Source organism: Seriola lalandi, unplaced genomic scaffold (assembly GCF_002814215.2).
Source record: "Seriola lalandi dorsalis isolate HSWRI2012SDOR001 ecotype SW California unplaced genomic scaffold, Sedor1 jcf7180002054748, whole genome shotgun sequence".
Classification (NCBI taxonomy): domain Eukaryota; kingdom Metazoa; phylum Chordata; class Actinopteri; order Carangiformes; family Carangidae; genus Seriola; species Seriola lalandi.
In genome coordinates this window covers 818,410-823,258 of record NW_019525301.1, presented here as the reverse complement: position 1 = coordinate 823,258, position 4,849 = coordinate 818,410, and the positions used below count along the sequence as shown (strand labels likewise).

The following is a 4,849-nucleotide window of genomic DNA, read 5'->3' as shown; positions in this document are numbered from 1 at the left end:
CCCGCCACATCCGCCAGCCGCTCTAACACACACTCTTAACATCTCAACACCACCAGGTATCACTGCAGTGTTTGTCGTTATCACAGTTTAGGTTTACACTTTGTGTCCACGAATCAACCTACACACACACTCTTCCTAGAGATCACCTTTTTTTTTTTTTTTTTTGGCATCACCACCAGCGACACATTCTAGATAGAGCAGCTTAAATGGACGATTAGTCTGATACAGCAATTCACTCCTGCTCTCTAATCTCTAATAGCCATCTGATACTCCTGATTCAATCCAACAGACTGAATTATAGCCTGAAATTACACCACTGACACTGATAAGAGATGCATCTACTCCTGACTACACAGATAACACAACATTTTAGAGTGGTTTAAATTCACAAATTCGCAGGCGGAATTTATCAGATACTAAACCTTCTGAATAAAATATGGTAAATTCAGGTTCCGGTTTCGGTCGGCTCAGCTTACAACCATGTATCAACCGAGGCTATACTGAATGTTGACACATAAATTGATTCAACCAGCACTGGTAAAGGCCAGGTGTATACAGCCCAGGAGTAAAGAAAGGACTCTCTGTGTCTCTCCCTTTCTCCTTTTCATTCTCAACCTCTACCTCTCTCATACACACAGACAATGCACTGTGTCAAGAGCACAAACAGGTCTGCAGCACTGCAAACACACACCTGTATGACTGTGTATGGCTTCTATCTTTCACATCTTCAGTGCACTTCTTGCCTCCAAACAAGGTTTTGATGATCGTGCAAAAACAGACAAAAACAGCACAGCGAGATGTAAGATCAGGCGCTTTTATCACTCGTCTGTGTGACTGAGTTTCAATCTGTGTGCAGCAAAGACAGACAGATACCATACTGTGGCATGCAGGAGGAAGTTTGATCCAAACAGTTACCATAACTGGGTGTTTTTCTCGACATATTGAGCAGACATTTGTTCGCGGCTGAGTATGCCAGCCACTAACATATGAAGAATGAGTCTGTCTGCAGCTACAAAGGATGTTCTGTTTCCTGCATTTTGTAATCTAAATGATTAAAAGGATGAAAAAGGTCCATGAAATGCGCCAGGTCGGAGCTGCATATTAAGTGGTGAGAGGAGGGCTGGCTGACATGGACCGGCTGGGAGATGGTCGACACTTTGCTTGTCCAATTACTGGCTCTCGTTCAAATTGTTTGGTGAGAAGCATTCGACCTACTTCTGGACACAAAGCACCACTGCCCTGAATACAGAGAGGCTGGGGACCACGTGTGATGACAAGTTCCATTAGAGGCTCTTGTCTTTGGCCTAGAAATTAAATTCAGGCAACTTACCTGTGATAATTCTGGCAGCACTGGAGAACCTATGTGCTTTTGGCACGGCCTGCTGGGATGAGCAGGGGACAACATAAATAGGATCTACTCCTCTTGAAGAGCAGCTTGAGATGATTATATTCACTAATGGCACTCTGACCTTCAGAAGGTTGTGTTTAACATTAAGCAGCAGCAGGATCGGTATCAGGAGTGGCAGCACCACTAGCACTGACAGAACTAGTAGCAAAAGCGTTAGTGGGCTTGTGTTTACTACAAAAAAGCACATTTCTTCTTTTTTGGAAAATGTGCCACAGACTGTGTTACAGACGATATAGGGCAAGCTGAGTTTGTTGAGAACAATGAAAGAAAGGCATCAAAAGGAATACAAATATCAAATAATGGGTAAACTCTGTAACATTTCTGTTTCCTGGGATTCCCTCAAAGGCATCCTCTGTAATGAGACACCACACAACAACAACAACTGAGAAAACCAACACTTGAATGTGCAGCACTTCCACACAGTGTGTGATAAATTTGCATACATTGTAAATATTCATATTGAGGGAATCACTGTGTTAACCACGTGAGTATATCTGATCTATAAATGCAACACATCAAACATGCAAGCAACAACTGCTCCATCCACATCCCCATCAATTACCAAAGCTATAGGTAACAACCACAATACCAATCTTCTGAAATGTCAGTCTAATGTGATTTTAATCACACTCATTGAAGTCTCATCAGTCATTCTAATCTTGTGCCATGCCTGCTTCACACTTGTGCAACTGCAATGCATGTAATGAAGCACAATTACATTAAGTGTGGAAGGGGATTACAGGAACCAGAAACCTTTTGACTGCGATAAAATAAATTCTCTCCCTAGAACCAATAGTTAGTGCTTACTTGCAGGGGCGCCGGCTACAATGGAAGTCCTGAAAAAGGGAATCAGAATTTCTCTTTTTTTATTCTCTAGAGTAAAACAACCTTTTGAGGACTTTCAAGGCTTTTTGTGGTGCCACATGACACCAGGTACCTTTTTCACAGTAAAACAATAAATCTGCTGAAATTGCATATGCAGTTCCTCTGTGTTAAAATCTGCACATAAAATGTTGCTGTAGTTCAACCATCAGCAGGGCTTCCACACAGATGTCTGCTCATAATTTTTTTTTTCCTGCTATACACAACTATCCCTCTGTGCCTGTCACACCACACATAATAAGAAGGAATGCCTCTGTTACAAATACAGAATGAAAAATATGCTATTCAACCACACTGGATGACAAGGTATGATTCAGCTCTGCGGTTCAGAATTTAGCATGAGAGGCAGTGATAAGCCGTGCTGAGATGAGTGGTAGTGGTAAAGATGAGGGATGGCAGTGTGATCTCCAGTCACTGATTATTATCAGGCATCACAGCACTCATAAATAAGTCAAAATTAACTTTCATCTCAGAATGACATTAATACATACTCAACTCTAATAACCACTGCATCCTTGCACCATGTAGTTAATCTAAAATATGTAATATGATATTTCCTGCTAAAATAAAAAAAATTAAAAAGTGTGACTATACTGTCTCTGCAGGTGGGTAAACCAGGTTAAGCTAGCCTAGCCCCTCCGCTGGTTCATCTCCTCTCATCTCTGCTTGTGACAAAACTGAAAGTCTAGTTGTTATTCCACTCATGAAAAACTGAGGATATCACAACACCAGCCGTGACTACATTTCCCCACAACCACACCTTTCTTAATTTAAATTTCCAACCACCTGCCATGAGCAGCAGCAGCATACAGTCTGTACAGGTGCCCGCTCAAATCACGGTACCAACTGAGAGCTCCGTGTTCACAGCTAGCTAAAATTTATAACAAGTGCAACTGACAACACTTAACAGGAGGAAAATGTGTTCTGTGATGTGTTAAAAACAATTAAACAAAACACCCAAAAAATGTGTGAACTCACCTTCAGGTGCAACTCATGTCGTGGCAGCCGTTCTGAAAGTTGATTTTTTTTTTTCTTTTCCTCCGCTGGAAGAAGAGAGGGCAGAGAGGGAGGTCTGACTGTTACGCCGCTTTGCCTCGCAGTTGCTCTGAACCGGAGTACCTCCTCTCCTCTCCTCTCCTCCTCCCCCTCCCCTGCTGGATGCTACTATCCCCCCCACACACACCCTCCTCCACCTCCCCGCCTCTGTAAGAAAAAAGTAATAGCGGTTTCTTCCTCCTCCTCCACAAAGACAGACTCAAAGAAAAGAAGGGACCCTATCGCAGTCAATAGGTTTTTACAAAATCCCATGGCAACGTAGAAAAACTGTGCGCAACTTCCCCACGTTGTGACCGGGTTAAAGCGCTCCCCAGCCCCCAAAACAGTGACAGCGACATTATTCCCAAGCTCCAGAGTGAGCGGGTTTAACTGGGAGGAGGCGGCGGGTGAGGGAGCACTATGGATGAGAGCAAATAACATTTAAATTTACTGTGAGTCCAGTAGATTATTGGCGTGTTCATTATCCTCTACACTACAGTGCATTAGGCTACATAGTACCATGTAGTATCCCAATTGGAGCATGTTGTTATTTATTCCTTCATTTACTGGTCTTGGTTTCAATTACCTTTCTATTTTTTTTATTTCTACCTTCTATTTTAGTAGTATTCATTTACAACAAGCAAGGCAGGGCTCACAGTTAGATGTTAAATGTCTTGCTCAAGGGCACCTGAATAATATATATATATATTATTCACATTCATGTGCTGCAGGGGGAAGTTACTCTGTACTCACTAAATCTGTAAAAGCAGGATTTTGTGACATCACAACTGGTTTGGAGGCAAATCGTGGTCCAGCATGCAGCTTAGACAAGCCTGGTATTGAAACTTGAAACCAGTGCACATAGCAACACTTTTTAGGAAAGTAAAAGACATCTTGAATCCACCACTTTAACTTTTAAAAAGAACAATATTTGTAATTTCATAGTTTCATATTTATGGATTTTTTTTTCAATGAAGGAGAATCATTTTAAGAATTTTAAACAGTGTCATTGAACTTTTGTGATAAAAACAACAACAAATGAGATGAATTTTCAAACAACAAACAATGATTCACTTAAAACATGTCTGAGGGGGATTTTATAAGGATCCCATGATGTTATAATGACAAAGATATCCACTGAGCAAGTCACTTTACAGTTGAAAATTAAGCTTGACAAATGCACGCACACTTAAACAATAAACAAGAATGGAAACACCTTACAACGTAATCCACATACGTTATGTCCACACACAAAAATTACAGCCTCAAAAATCACCATACGGTTTAATCCACACCCCTCTGAGGGGAACATTTGAAGCCTAACTAATGTTGTATTCTCTGCATTGCCGTTGTATTGGATTGCATTACATTAACAGGTGTTCATATTGTTGTGTCAACTTGCTGTATATCAACAGTGTTCCCTCCTTTCATCATAATGGCAGCCCATGTATTGTAGACTAATAGCCTCTGTAGGGATGTGTGATTTCTGCACCTCTGACAGCACAGGATCATTAAGAACTCTTT

The 4,849-nt window shown here is 41.3% G+C and overlaps 1 protein-coding gene across 7 annotated transcripts in view; it reads right to left on the bottom strand.

Moving 5' to 3' along the window:
- Positions 1–3,434, bottom strand: part of chl1b (cell adhesion molecule L1-like b) — a 68,409-nt gene extending 64,975 nt beyond the window's left edge. For 3 of the 7 annotated variants that reach the window (XM_023424709.2, XM_087178866.1, XM_087178865.1), the window contains exon 1: positions 3,269–3,433. The gene's annotated coding sequence lies outside the window, so the exon portion shown is untranslated. Of the gene's footprint in view, positions 1–3,268 lie in introns of all 7 variants that reach the window. The other 4 variants (XM_023424710.2, XM_087178864.1, XM_087178867.1 and 1 more) reach the window with 2 other exon arrangements.
- Between the last annotated feature and the right edge of the window lie 1,415 nt (positions 3,435–4,849).